The sequence below is a fragment of the Phalacrocorax carbo genome, chromosome 12 (genome assembly GCF_963921805.1).
Source record: "Phalacrocorax carbo chromosome 12, bPhaCar2.1, whole genome shotgun sequence".
Classification (NCBI taxonomy): domain Eukaryota; kingdom Metazoa; phylum Chordata; class Aves; order Suliformes; family Phalacrocoracidae; genus Phalacrocorax; species Phalacrocorax carbo.
The window spans coordinates 2652991-2668547 of NC_087524.1; the positions used below are offsets into that span (position 1 = coordinate 2652991).

A 15557-nucleotide genomic window follows, 5' to 3' on the forward strand; every position below is an offset into this window, starting at 1 on the left:
AATCCAAAGATCGGTATCTGACCTGGACCCCTGAGTGTCAGAAATCATTCAAAGAACTTAAAAATGCACTAATGAGGGCCCCTGCACAGGGTTTACCTGACCTGACCAAACCTTTTGAGTTGTTTGTACATGAAAGGCAACATCTGGCCCTTGGGGTGCTGCCACAATGGTTGGGAGCCTGGAGGCGGCCGGTGGGATACTTCTCCAACCAACTTGATAACATGAGTAAAGGATGGCCGGGATGTTTGCGTGCTGTGGCAGCAACATAGTGCTGATCCAAGAAGCTCGAAAACTGACCATGGGTCAGAAAATGGTGGTATACGTACCACACATGGTAATGACTGTCTTAGAGCAAAAGGGGGGTCATGGGTTATCCCCCAGCAGAATGCTGAAATATCGCGTTGTCTTATTGGAACAAGGTGATGTAGAATTAAAAACCACAGCAATTGTTAACCCAGCAACGTTCCTGTCAGCGGAAAATCCGATGGGAAATTTAGGACATGATTGCCTGCTAACTCTTGAACAAGTCTATTCCAGCAGCCCGGATCTGAAAGATGAACCCCTGGAAAATCCTGATCTGGAATTGGTCACAGATGGAAGCCACTTTGTGCAAGAAGGGAAGCGAATGGCCGGGTATGCTGTCGTTACCTCCACCAAGGGACTGGAGTCAGGGACGCTGCCCGCACACACCTCAGCACAGAAAGCAGAACTGGAAGCACTGAAGCTGGCTCTGCGAATGGCAGAAGGACAGAGGGTAAATATCTGGACTGACTCCAAATATGCCTTTGGTGTGATCCATGCGCACGGAGCTATTTGGAAGGAAAGAGGACTGCTATCGGCCCAAGAGTCATCGATAAAGCATAAAGAAGAAATTCTCCAACTTCTGGAAGATGTGCAGAAACCAAAAGAAGTGGCGGTAAGGCATTGCAGAGCTCATCAATTCTGTCAGACGGCTGTAAACACAGGTAACCCATGCTTCTGCTACCCACCCTCTCTGAACAAACAGGACTCTCCTGTATGCTTGCCCGTGTGTTCTGCTGTAACGCATCCATGCTCCTGCTCTCTGCTCTATCCTTCTAACCTGTTAAGAGGTCCAGAGAAAAATGCTGGTTTTAAGTCCATGGCAAACTACCTGCTCGCCTTCATGGATATCAGGCCTTTAGTTTTGTATTTTCTTGGATATCGGTCAGGACAATCCACAAAACCGTTTCCACCCAGATGCAGGCGATACATGAGGGTAACCATTATGCTTGTAAGAAAATACTTCTGCAAAGCGGTTTTGAAAACAGTACTATAGTGATGCTCAATGACATTCTCAAAGTTTCATTTCCTAATATAGGGACTTGGTTTTGAAAAATTGATCATACACACAATCAAATAAGCCTTTGGCCTTACGTAGAGAGGTATTACTTCAATGTCTTGTAAATTTTGCATAGTGTACAGAAACTTTACAGCCTATCTATCATATTACCTTTATTTTTAAACCATTATACTGGTAAGTAGCAAATTTACTGTATGAAATTCTTCTCTTCCTCTCACAGTTTTCCTTCATAAAATCTTTACATATTTTTGACACCCTATTAAAATATATAACGCTCCTTCATCGTGCTTTGCAACAACACCGATCTGATCTTTTTCTGTAATATCTGCATCATTATTTCTGTTGCTTATCAGCTCTACATGCAAGATGGCAGTAGATGCTGATGGTGTACAAGGTTGTGAGGAGTAGTTTTAAAAAGTCACTTAGAAATGCATCTCTTTAAAAGAGCCAACTTTGTAAACTATAAAAATCTTAATGAGAATTTGATTATGCCCTGAAAAAGAAATGTGACAAATCTGGATCCTGAGCAAAACACCATTTTATACTTTAAAGGGACTGTTGTCCTCCTTTGCTTGCAAATGCAAGTCTTACTTCCAATGGGATGATCAGGAACGATAACTCTCCCCAAAAGATTAGGAGCACCATCAGCGATCTGTAGGGCCACGGGTCTTGTTGCAAATATCTGAACTGGCTGAACACGATGTCACCCCACCTGGTTCTTGCTGTGCAGAGGAGAGCAGAGGTTAACACCGGAGGTCTGTTCGTCGATAGAAGGAAACATCTGAGGTGCCGTGACCTGCATCAGCCAAAATCAGCAGGGCTAGTCTCGTCTGCTGGTGAAGATGAATATGACCCACCCAGATTAAATTTTGCCTGGGGTGTATTTTGGGGGTTCATATTGCCCTTTCTGCCAGCTGAGCTTTGCCTTCGGCGTGGGTACACATGGAGGGGAATGCAATGTCTGGCTGTGATCTAACGTACTGCACCAAGAAAAAGCCTCAAAGCGAAAAGCTAGCTAATGCAGTTCTGGGGCTGTCCCGCAGAAACGAGCAGAGAGGTGGGAGGTGTGTCTTAGGAACACACTTAGAGCCCAGCGGCATCTAAAGAGGACTGGGCATGGAGTCTGAGCAATAGCTTTGGTTTGGGTTTCTCCTAGAGATATAAAGGAAGCATCCTGTATCTGACTGGGGGGATCTGCGAAAGAGCCACTTCTAACATATGGAGTGAAAATGGGCTCACTTGAATCAAGTGAGAATTTTAAGGGCAGAGAGTGCAGAGATCTCCCTGCAATGGGCATATGAGCAGTATATGGACGGGCAGCTTTATGGAAGTGAGGCTTTTAACACCAAGACAGCGGGCAACACGGGAATATCCTGAAGCACCACCTTTACTGTGTAAAAATGCATGCTTATTACATATGGATAAAAGCTGCTAGCAGCAACAACCTCAGTATAATCTTTGGCATCTTCAAAAATATAGCGTAGTCCACGCAAATGTTTGACAATTAATTAAATATGAAATGTCCACTTTTACAGCACCTTGTGCCTAACCAGTAGATTTCCTGTATTTTTTAATACTGCTCGTAAGGGTTTTTTTACACTACACAGTGAAAATATACAAAGGCTTGCTTCAACCATATTGACACGGCTTCAAGGCGCCGAGGGGCCTCCTCCTGTCTCTAAGCAGGGACATTCCCGGGGAAAAAAGAAACAAAAAGAAGAAAAAAAAAAAAAAGGACTATGATATAGCAAACAAAATATTGAAAAACCAAGGAGAGAATACTCATGTCAGGTGCCAAGAACCAGAGGCAACGAACCCAGGAGCCCTGAAGATTTAGAGGAAAAGCAGCGGCAAAACAGATCGAGAGCAAGGGAAGGTGACAGCGCTCCCGGCACCCAGTAACGCGATGGGGCCCGGCGCTGCGGCGGCCGCCGAAGAGCTCTAGGGGCGGCAGAAACCCTGGGGCCGGAGCGCGGCCCCGGGCGCCGCAGAGGGGCGCAGAGGGCACGAAGGCAAAGCCCTGGAACACGCTGGGTGTTGCTGGAAGCCGCGGCAGGAGGGGAGGCCTGGGCGAGCGGTGTAACTCAGCGACGGGTGCGGAGGAGCTGCCGGTGCCCGGCAGCGCTGCGCGGGCCGGAGGGCAGCCGGGGCCCCGCTGCCGCCGCAGGGCCGGGCCGGGCCGGGCCGGGCCGGGGGCGGCGGGGCCGCGGGCCGGGGCGGGCAGGGGGCGGGCAGGGGGCGGGCAGCGGCAGCCGCAGCCGCGGCGGGCGGAGCGTGTGCGCGGCCCGGCCCCGGCTCATTACTCAGCGGCCGAGGCAGGAGGCGGCGGGAGGCGGTGAGTGGGGCGGCGGGGGGCCGCGGCCCTGCCGGAGCGGGGGGCGGCGGCGGCGGGGGGAGCGGGGCCAGCGGGGCCGGGGTGCGGTGCGGTACCGCGGGCGGGCCGACCGACCGACCGAGGGGCCGCGGTGCGGGGGCCGGGCCCGGCCGCTTTGTTTACGTTCCGGCGGAGCCGCGGGCGGGGGGAGCCGGGGTCGGGCCGGGCCCTGGCCCGGGGGCGGGCGGCCGTGCGGGGCTCCCCGGTCCGGGCACCTTCCGCGCCCGCCCGGGGCTGGGGGTGTCTCGGTGGATAATGGCGGGGGCCTCTTTGTTGGTGTGGCAGGAGCGGCAGGAGGCTCGGCTGGGCGCGGGGCTCCTCCTCCTCCTCCTCCTCCTCCCGGGAGCGGGGGCACCCGGCGGGCCGGGCCGGCGTCTCCCTCCCGCCGGCCTCGGGGGAGGCAGGGGCTGCGGGCCGGGGGCCGGGAGCGCGGCCCTGCCAGGCGGCTGCCGTGACCTTGCTCTTGGAGACGCGTCTTAAAGTAAAAAACATACTTCTCCGTCTCTCGGGGGAGCCCGGCGGTGTCTGTGATTCTTTTGCCTTTTAATCCTTACGTTTTGTGCAGAAGGAGTGAGCCGTCTCCTTGCGGGGTTTCTTGGGCTCGTTGCTTTCTCGGTGTCGTTAGCGGCGTCCAGTTTTGCTCCCAAAGCCTGTTTCTTTTTGCTTTTCTGCCTGGAGAGCTTCTCTCGGTGGAGTCTGACCTGAGCACCGCTAATAACCTACAGACGCAAATCCCACTTGATAATTTACCCCCCTGCCCCGCCACAATAATGGCTTTGAGCATCGAGCATGTTTTGGAATTTAGATGCTGTACAGAACAGCCTCGCCGAAACCTTTCAGACAATCGAAAAATCCTACACGCTTTGGTCTCTCTGATAAAATAAATGCAGAAGGGTGTTATGCTTGTTCGGAGAAGGGAAGGTATTACTTGCCCTAGGGCATGTGCGTGTGGAATTGAGCAAGCTCGCTCCGTGCAGCTGGGTTTTACAGGTGTGGAGGTTTTACAGTGCTGTCTCAGGTTGCATGAGACCTGCTCCTGCTTCTAGAGATGCCCACAAATGCACATGTAGGGCAGAACAGTGTATGGCAGGCATCTCTCTGTATTTGCAGGTATGTCAGTGTAGTAGATAAACCATTTCCAAGTTAAGTTGTAACATGAAGAGAAACTGGGCCAAACCTATCTAAGGATGCTGTCAAAGTGAGTTCGCTGACTTACTTGGGCATTCCTTGTATATTAGGCAGGGAAACCCTTAACTCTTCTAATACTGGTTAAGAAAAACATGTTGAATTTTGAACAGTCTCAGCTTTGGTCTCAGTCAGTGGGGACAGCCGTCTTGTCCCTTTTCCCCACTCAATTCAGAGATCTGTAACATAGGCTAGTTTGATAGAGGGCTGCGGCTGGGGAGTCCTGCAGGACTTGTGATGCCAGCGCAGGGACCGCATAACTCACGACCTGACAGGCAGCCTGCGATTTTTCAGGGCCAGCTGGGCAAAAGGATAATAGGAGAAGGGAGAGAGAAACGTTTGCTGAATGAGACTCATCCAGAGTTGCAGAGGGTGTGCAGAGCTGTCCTGTTATCACTCTGAAAAGGAACTTTAACGGTGTCTTCCAGTGCAGAAGTTCCCAAGCTTTTTGGACCATGGGCTCGCATAAGCGTTCAGAGTAATCTTGTGGGCTCCCATACACTTCACGGAGACTTCTAGGTCAGAAACATTATAGGGTGATCTAATATGGTTCTGACTCCTGTAGTTTTGGCCTGCTTGTTCTAGGCAGAAGCAGAGTTGCCTTTTGTGTGAAGCTTTTGTGTTTCAGCCTTTATCGGTCCCTTTTTAGGGACCAAGACCTTTGCTGGCTTCGCAGGTGCACAGGTATAACCTCCTTTGCAAAGGCTTTAGGTAACTTGTTATATTGGTGATTTGTTACACAATTATTAGGGAATGAACTAATGTCTGGAGACTTTAGCAATTTATTTTCTGCCCGCTACTTCCCTGAAGTGATGTTTATTTCATGTTTTGTTTATTTTTTTAAACTGTGAGCTAATGGGATAGTATCTGAGGCTATAATGCTATCTGGTTATTTATTCACTGTATATGTACTTTAGGTTTCTTTTTCATCCTTCCTCCACTGCCCAAGTAGTTTGAATGCTTGTTGTTTAAAAGATGCATGGAAAGTACGTGCTCAACTCCTTATTTCTGAGGATTGATTCAGTATTGTGGACAAATACAATGTCCTTCTTGGTAGTCTGCTGAAAGGTATGGTGTGCTATTTCTCAAACTTAATTTCCCATCCACCCCCTTTAGAAGAATATACATAGCTTTATGTTTTTGATATATAATGTTCATGGCTGTATCACTTTGGAAATTAGACTAATCTGGTTTTGACCCTAGGTTTTTGTTTTAATAAAGGCTAAATGTATTTTCTTGCTATAAATGTTTCCTTTAAAAAACAGTCCACAATTCAAAACCTGCAGAAACAGGCTTCTGTTTATGCTACAGAAAGATCGCTTGGCTTTTGAAAACTGTTTAAAAATCCAGTTGAGACTGCTTAGGTCGTTTTCCTGCTGTGAAATTCACCACAGTTTGGACATGGATTCTGAAAAAGAATTTTTACTTCGATTTAAGAATCTGGACATCTAGTTTTCAAAGCTTTCAAGAATCCCCTTGTTCAAATGGAGATGGAAATCCATCTTCAAATTTGATAAAGGCCCTTTCCAGCTATCCTCACAAAGAGATGAGCTGTATTGAAAGAAGCATTCATTGCTCCATTACAAGGTATATTTGTATGAAAATACAGCCAATTTTATTTACACATTTTTGGCATACGTTCTTTTTAACGGTGACTGCAGTGTCAGTGAAAAATACTTGTTTGATAAACTCCTTGAGTTTTCAGAGCTGTTATAAGTGTTTATGTTTCTATAACATCAGACCATAGTTTCATGTCAGTGGCTACCTTGCTTAAGCACTTTCTACTTTCTCTTACCTGCTGTTCGTTCTTGCCAGCGGCTCTGTGGCGAAATACATCAAGGCACTAACTGATCCAGCTGAAAAAAAAATAATCTTCTTAGACGATTTTTCAGCCTGATTAATTCCCGTATGTGTCTGAACAAACAGCTATGCCGTTGTAAGCTTGGAAGACGAGGAGGCTGCTTAGGTGGGGGTCGCTGTCAGTCACGCGTATGCACAAAGGTGTTCAAGAGCAGGCAGAGGTGCTGGAAGGCTAAAGGGATGGGAGTGGGCAAACCCCTTCTACACTGAGAGTGCTTGTTTAAAGGTCTGTTTGCAGACTTGGGCTGCTGTTACTGAACAAGGTGTTTATTTCGGTTGCAGAGCCCAAAACGAATCGGCGATGAGTGCCCTTTTGGTAGTGGACGTTGCTCTGGAAGTTATGAGTCAGTAACTTTGTGTGGATGGACGTCCTCTTCCACACCTAGCTGATTTAATCTTTCCAAAGCGCGCGTGTGGTACCAGTAGGGGCCCTTAAATAAAACAATCCAGAAATTTTTGGACTGAGGCAGGGTGGCGATACAGAAGATGCATCCTTGCTGTCCTGATAACTGTTTGTGCGTTCTGCTTTTTTTAAGTACTGTGTTTGTGAAGAAGATGATATTAACTATTTTAGGACTGTATTTTACATGTAGGAATGCAAATACTCGCTTACCTTTTGTGGTGCTTCAAAAATATGTAGCATTTATGTTCTAAGTTTTTCTGCTTGGTAGGGGCAGCTTTTAATTCAGTGTTGAAAACTTCCCCTAGTAGAGCTTTTCCCAGCTTATTATATCTGAGTAATACATGAAGTCTTCAGGAAAAAAGAAAAGCTTGAAATACCCTACTCTTCTGTTGTAACTGTTGGTCAAAATACGGGACTGCGGATGTAGGTCACTGGGTAGTTTCACAAGTTTTTTTTTGTATTTACCAAATACTTAGTGGCATTTTATTAGTACTGTTCATCTGTACCAGGTTGTCCTGTGGTAAAACTGTAGCCGCCTCAGTGAATGGTGATACTTTTAGGAAATGTGCTGTCTTTAAAAGAATTTGATGATGCTGAAAATGGTGATGGGTGTGGAGTATGTTGCCGATACTGCTATTTACATCCCATAAAATTCAAGTCCATGTAAGTGTAGCTATGCATGATACAACCTTTAATTAAGGGGAATTAATACTTGCATTTGAAGAATTAAGTGGCAGAAAACAAAATCAAAACCAACCAGAATTGCTAGGTACTCTACATCAAGGAAATCTTAAGTTATATTTTTAAACTTTGATGTGTGTGCTCAAGGAATGCACCAAGCACATGGTAGCAAGCCCCCTTTTGTGAGCTGGAAGACTCTTCCATTCTATGTAGCATAAGGATCACTCCAGCTTATACGGCCAACAGTTAACAGCAGTTTGCTTCTGCCATAGATTTTACAAAGCCTTTGGGTGAGAACTCCTCCAAGAGGCTGGAGCTGGCCGCATCGAACTGTGAGAAAGGGATCCGTTACCGATGTTGAATCGGATCAGTGTGGAGAACTGCCCGACAGCTGTTTATATAGTGCTCTTACCTTCGCTGTTATCCATTTTGTAAAATATCCTTGAATGTTTTCTAAGGCCTGCATTTTCCTTTGATTTATGCGTGAAGAGATAATGATCTTGGTGTACCAAGCTTATAATTAATAGCAACACCCTTCATCTTAACTTTAGATACATTTTTTTTTCCTCTAAGTGATTAAAAACTAATCCTTGGCAGTACTCCTGTCTAAATTGATTGCCTGTAAGCTTGATACTACAATAAACCTCCTAGTTGTTGCCCATATTGTCACTTTTATCGTTGGATAAATGCTGCTTGATATGTGAACAGACAGGATGCTTATTAATTGTTCTCAGTTGGATATTGTAGACTAATGCTAAAATGGCAAAAAATTAACTTAATGGTCACTTGTGTTGCAAACAAAGCAAGTACCGTTTATGTGTATACACTTAAAAAGAGCAAACATACTAATTCTATAATGCTGCTGGAAAGCTTATTCCCTCTAATTATTGATTTTGAGTATTAAAAAACCAACCCAAACAATGAAAAAACAACTCTGACAACCTCCCATTACTTCATTATATTGTCATTATACCAAGCTTTTTTTTATGCTATAGCTCTTCACAGCATGCAGGAAAATGTCTTAACCCCATATTTACTCTTTTAACTACAAACTATGGCTAAAATGTGTGTTCCCGTCGTAGCCTGCGTCCATTCAAACATTTACCTTGCCCCTTAGCCTGCTGAAAAAACCCCTAAAATGTCTCCAGTCTGGTGTTTTGGTGGCTGTGAAATCAGAAGAACGAACGTTAGGTATCATATTTCTCACTGTGATCTCAGTCGTGGAAATGCCCAGCTGTGTAGGTGTGCGCATCCGTATGCACGTGGGTGCGTAAAATGACGAGGATTCTTCTGCTGTTGGTTGCTGGGATCTGCTGGCTGGGCAGCAACTCCTGCAGGAGAGGACCTGGGGCTCCTGGTGAAGGAGAAGCTGCCCAGGAGTTGGCAGGGTGCCTCTGAGCCCTCAAGGCTAATGACTTACTGGCCTGCATTAGAAAAAGCCTGGCCAGCAGGTGCAGGGAAGGAACAGTTCCCATCTGTGGGGGAGCCCTGGGGGTCACACACATGCCCATGCTGTGTGGGAGAGGCAAACTGGAGGAGTCCAGGCCTGGGTTGCTCAGACGGCTGGGGGCTGGGGCACCTGAGGGTGGAGGAAGGGCTGGGTTTGCATCCTGAGGAGGAGAAGGCTAAGGGCAAATGCGGCTGCTGTATTTAACCGTCTTTAAGCAAGGGGCTGCAGAGATGGTGGAGCAACTTCTCCCTCAGAAGCGTACAGTGGAAAGATGAGTCAGTGGTCACAAGATATAAGAATGGAAATTTCTGTAGGATATAAAAGGAATGTCTTGATGCATGGGAGTGGGCGCTGCGCCGAGAGCCCGCAGGGGCCACGGGATCTGTCTGTGGAGGCTTTTGGCTGGACAAGGTCTAGAGCGAGCTGGTATGAACACAAATTTGAAGTTCTGCCCGTTTTGAGCAGGCAGATGTTATCCGGAGGTTGCTTTCAAGACATATTACAGTTCTACTATTTATAGATTTTCAAAATTTTATTTTCAGAGTACCTTGAGGAAGTTGGCAAAACAAAGGTACAGCGATGCAGGTAAACACGGTTGCTTAGAGCTGTGCTAGAAGTTGCGGAGGGAAAAGTAAGGAGATGTGGTAAGCATCTTCATTCAAGTCTGCCGGTGGCAATACTTGCATGTTTCTGCCCTCCGTTGAACTTTCCAGCTGATTAGGCCAGAAGCACTTGTGGGCTAGCGTAAAGGACACAAAAATGGTTATAAGGTCCCTATCATGCCTGTGATCACTGGGCTGAACATAAAAATCCCTCTCCAAAGCAACAGCCTGCAGTAGTCAGCTGAAGTTTGTCCAGGTCTTGCTTTCTGTAGCGGGGGAGGATGTTGGCAGCTGCTGCTGCAAGGCTTTGATCTTCTGCTGGGTGGATGATGGTTCCTTACGCTTCGCTGGAGCAGGGTTACTCCAGGACGTGGCTTCCTGGAGCAAGCCTGCTCTGATTTCCGATTGATCGCAGTAGCAGTTCGTGACTGCGGAGAGGTGGTAGGACTAATAGCAGCTGGGAGAAAGAAAAAGAGCCATGGCAGATCCATAAATCTTACTGTGCTGTTGTCCTTAGTGCTCGTGCTGCCTTGAGAAGACAGCATCCTGCAGCTCATTTTCTGTTAATTCTTACGTATTTGTCCATTTAGGAAAGTTAACCAGAAATCTCAGGGAAAGGGAGATCAGCAGAATAGAAAGTTACAACCCAGAGTGACCGTTTTGTACCTGATCAAAGCCGCTGTGCTGGGGTTTGAAACTGTAGGTAAATATGTGCATACAGCTGCTCACGCGTGATGCTGAGTTGTGCGGGAAATCTGCTGTTGGGGAAGGCACATCCTTGCAAGCCCGCGGTGGATTCTTAATAGCTGCAATGCCTAAGATTAGTTCGGAGCAAGGTTTAACAGTAGTTTTGATGCTACTTGCAGGATCGCGGGTATAAAAGTGTGAACGTAGTTTTTAGCATGTAATCCTAATTTTAGGTTACGCTATGGAAACAGTAGAAGTAAATGCCATGGTTGACATGCTGATCATCACAAATCTTGATAAATTCTTGATTGTTCGTTGTGTGAATGTTTTGGATGGTGAGAAGTATCCTGGGTGGCTTCAGAGTAGGAAGGGTAGTAACGTGATATCCCAAAAAGCCTTATTAGGAGGGTGTGGGCTAGGCTCACGTGTTTCATTTAGTGCCAAAAGTGACTACTCGGGAGACAGGCAGTAACGGGAGGTCCTTGTGCGTGGCAGTCGTTCATTTAATGAGCAGTGAATCCTTCCAACAGTGATTTTCATTTGCATGGCTGCTGCAATGCAAAACTCCTTGTTGAACAATAGCTAGGGCTTCTTTTGCTGTTTTTAAAATTGAAGCTTTACAAGATTCTTGTGCCACTTATATGTCGAGGTTGGGGGAAAAAGAAGACAGTTCAGTTTCTAATAAGATTGTGTTGGATATGGGACTTTCACTAATCTTAGCATGGCATTGTGGGGAAATCAGAAAATCTTGATGCGACGAGAGCTACTGCATTCTCCTCTTTTAGTTTATTTAAACTCTTCATCCTTAGTTTTCTTCAAAATTTCTCATTGCAACTCCTTGTGTGCATAGGCAGTAGTGCTAGTGTACGGTGCACAGCAGTGCTTTTGAAGGGTTTTTTGTTCTTCTTTAAAGAACGGGAATTCACAAGCTCTTCCTAGTTTGGGAACTTCTGTTTCAGGAATACATTTTGCTAGGACAGAGAGCACCAGGCACTACCGAAGTCTAAGAGAAATGGGGCAACAGAAGAGGCTTCATTGTCGTTAGTGATGAATCCTAGAGATCGGTGTAGTTTCCTACGGACCACCTTGAAAGTAAAGCCTTTATTTTGAAATGTAATGCCTGCCTTCCCACCCTGTGCAAAGTACTGTGCTGTATTAGAGGAGATGTCTGTGAAGGAATTGTCAGTGCTGAGGTTGTCATATATTTGGAGGTCTTTGTTCCATTCTAAAGCTCTTATTACTGAGGTATTTTATGCCAAATACTTTAGACAAGATTTCATAGCACATTAATCTCCTTGTACTTAACAGATAAATGCATGAATTAGTGAAAGTAGCACATTCATAATTGGATTCTAAGTTTTTGTAACTGGGATTTAAAGTTGAAATGTTTTAAGATTTTTTTTTTTTTGTGGAACTATTGATGTGATTCTTAAATGTAGTCTTAAATCATTCTGAAAACTCTTTTCCCCAGCTGTTGCACAACTCCATGCTTTGTCTAACATTCAGTAGCAATTTTCTTCTTCATCACTGATACTTAATGAGTATTTTAGGTCACTTTATCTTTTGTTTGCTTATGTCCTTTAAAAGAATTAGAGAATCTTTTGATGTGTTTCTTCTGCTGAAGTGTCTAGCTTCCACACGCTTCATCTTCCCCTACAAGAAGAGGTTAAACAAGCATTTCCTCCTACCCCAGAGTAATCCTGAAATGGGATTTTGCTTCTAACCTTGTGCAGATCTCATTGAAGCACGGTGAGTCATATTTACTGATTTACTTTTCTGGTGGTTTGCCTGTTTATTCCCGTCCCTGCTTTGCCAGTGGTCGTTGGACAGGCAGAGGACTAGCATATGCAGGCAAACTTTTTCACTATGGTTAGAATTAACAGTCCCTTAGGTAGTTAGCTGGAACAGTAGAGTGCCGAGATTAATAATTTAGTCTCGTCTTGTGAATTACAAGTTAGATGATGGTTAAGTTAAGCTTTTTCAAGTACCTGAAGAAGTTGAATGGGCCATGACACACATTGCGGCACAGAAGGGAGGTATATAGAGCAATGTGGAATAGCGTTCCCTTGAATGCACTAGTCCCAGTCATTTGGCAGGATTATTGTTTAAATGAGATTTTTAACCCATTTTCTGGGTCCAGCAGCACGCATTCAGATTGCACTTCTGACAATTGCATTGGGTACCCAAAGTGGGAGAGCGTTTTGAAGTCTTGCTTCACTGAATTTTCACTGATGTCAGATTTTAAAAGCATTGTTAAACAAAAAAATAAAAAATTGGAGTGACAAAAAATGCCCTGCCATAACCCTGAACATTTTAAGCCTTTTAAGTGTTTACCTTGATTTTCTCCCCATCTACTGTCCTTCTGTAGAATCTTTTATTTGGAAAAGGATTAAGGAATTGGAAGATCCTTGCCTTATCCTATTATTTTGGAAAAAGAGTTTTGCTAAGAATAGTCTTGTAGTCTGCTGTCAGTGTCTTTGCCAAAAACTGTAGAATTACACAAGTTCTCTTTTGATGCAGCTATTCCAGTTTATGATTTCTGTGGCAAAACTGACCCGCAAGAGACAGTTGGCACAGTGCTACTTCATATATTGTGATAATAGGATTCATCATGGAACCATCTGTAGTGGGGCTTCATGTGACATTACACTGGAGGAGCTACAGAGATCCTCTCTTAGGAAGCGTAGCAAGGCAGAGTGTGTGCAGAGTGATAATTTCTTTTCTTTGTAAATGTAGCACTATTTATTCTGGTAAGGCTGGTTCTAGAAAAATGCTACCTATTAAATTTTTTTGTGACTAACTAAAGTCACAGTTCAGGAGTCCATTAAAAAAACTGACGAAAGGTAGGGTGGGAATTGTCAGTGTTAGAAATGCCAGTTTACAGGCTGTTTAATACTGCGTGCTGCAGCCTATCTGCCTCTTCATTTATATCCTACTGGCCTGTGAATCTCAAACTTATTTTAAAGGAGGAAGATATTTATCTTAAAGAATCTCTGCTGATGTCTAATCACTTCTTAAAACTAAAATGTTTAAGAATAGAGAAACTCTGCAGTATATTCCATTTATATTTTGGAATACTATAATTTATATATTTTATATATACATATGTAATATCCATATTACAAATACATCACTGTGCAACCTCCTGTGTTGTTGATCTCTGTGTCATATATGCCCTTATCGCAAAATACAAACCCCTGGAAAACTTAGAGTACAGAATACCACATAGCAGCGGAGTGGCACTGGCATAAACTAGACCAGAAGTGATTTATAACTTGGTGAGAATAGGTATGTTAAATAAGTGGTATGGCCAGGGCTGAGGACTTTCAGAGAGGGTGCTCTGGTATTCCAGAGCAGCTGTGCTAACTTACTGGTCATGTTATGGGAACTGACTTGGCCGTGAGAAGTGCTGGGAGGTTGTATGTGCTGCTGTCTTATTTGTTGCCGATTTGGGTAACCAGAGCTGATTTGACTATTGCCAAAATCAGCTCATAAGCCTCAGGTGAAGCTTGGGTAAATCTGAAACTTCATAACTCTTAGCCCAGTATTCAGGATGTTTTAAATGCTTCTGTTAGTGGCTCTCTCTAGAGATTGCTTTGTGTTCAGAATAGGTACCTTTTTTTAAAAAAATACATTCCAGAAACCAGGAAATCTAGATGGCCCCAAGTGTTTATTAATCACAGATGATGAAAAAGTGTCAGGTTTCTGATTTTTTTTAGGCCAAGCTATGTACTTTGACTTATCTTCTCATTCCTGTGTTTTTCTGAATCTTAATTTTGTTTTACTTCTACTTCCCGTGTTACAAAGTTAGAGCTGCTGGTGTCCTTCATGTGTGTTTTACCTAATTGCCAGGCAGGGCCTAAACAAACAGCCTGTGGATAATTTTCTTCTGTGACCAGCTGCTTTAGTGACTGTCATAAAGGGGAGATAAAACCGAGTAGCACTAGAAGTGCCAGAGGTGAGGTCAGTTGTCTGACTGGTTTAGGTAATATGACTGTGTAGAAGACAAACAGACACACACAGTTCCATGTGTGGTGTTTTTTCCCTGTGCTTTGTGGCACAGCAAAGAATGTCCCTGTGCCGTTAACAAACGGTACTTTAACTCTCCATGCATGACCGCTATATGCTGGCATTTTTTTTATAGTGGAAGGGCTGTAGCTTATAGACTGGCATTATGTAGTAATATTTTAGAATGTAGAGAAACTGAGTTGCCAAGAGTAGGCAGATAGATTAAGTGAAATCCTTTTGAGAAGAGCGTTATTGATAAAAAGCAGAAAAATATCTGTTTTGAAAAGAGAATCACTGCAAAACTTAGGGCAGTTGTGAGTAATTGACTCTGTGTGCATTTGTTACTTGGTTCTTCATTTTCCTGCTTGCGCACGGTATATGGTGTGTTTGTAAAGAATTCAGTTCTCAGCTGAATTTGGTTCGATATTAAACAAAATAAATAGTTTAGAAGCAGAAGAAATGATATTGTCTTATTTTGGATGTTTTGTAAGAGGTGTTCACAATATGAGAATTCTCTTTAGAAATGCGTGTAGCAGTTTAATACTGATATTTTTTTTAATATAGAGGTTACTCAAAGGTGGTGAATGCAGGTTCAGCATTTGAAGCTGGTGCTGCTGACCCCTGAAAGGAGTAGTGTTTTCTTAAACCACTTTAGAACCTATTGGTGTCTGATAGTTGGTTTGTAGAAATGCACGCTTTGAGCTTCTGAGGAAAATGAGATGTGAAGCGGACGTGCTGACCTCGCCGGCGCTCGGCGGGGAGCAGTGTGTGAAATCGCAGTTGGAGCTTCGGTGGTTCTGTCCACGCCAGCTGGCCGAGCAGTGCTGGGAATGGTTCAGCTGGAGCAGTGTTTAACGACAGGAATTAGTTTTGCAGCTTTCTACGTGTTTGGATGTGATCGTACACTACCTATTTCCAGATAAATGCCAGTATGCCGGTATTCTGCTAGTTAGTCTTCATTTTGTTGCTGCCAGTCATAGGTCTTT

The 15557-nt window shown here is 44.7% G+C and overlaps 1 protein-coding gene across 3 annotated transcripts in view; it reads left to right on the forward strand.

Moving 5' to 3' along the window:
- Nucleotides 1-3563: 3563 nt before the first annotated feature.
- Nucleotides 3564-15557, forward strand: part of MAPK8 (mitogen-activated protein kinase 8) — a 48735-nt gene continuing 36741 nt past the window's right edge. For all 3 annotated transcript variants that reach the window (XM_064463733.1, XM_064463734.1, XM_064463731.1), the window contains exon 1: nucleotides 3564-3656. The gene's annotated coding sequence lies outside the window, so the exon portion shown is untranslated. The remainder of the gene's footprint in view (nucleotides 3657-15557) is intronic.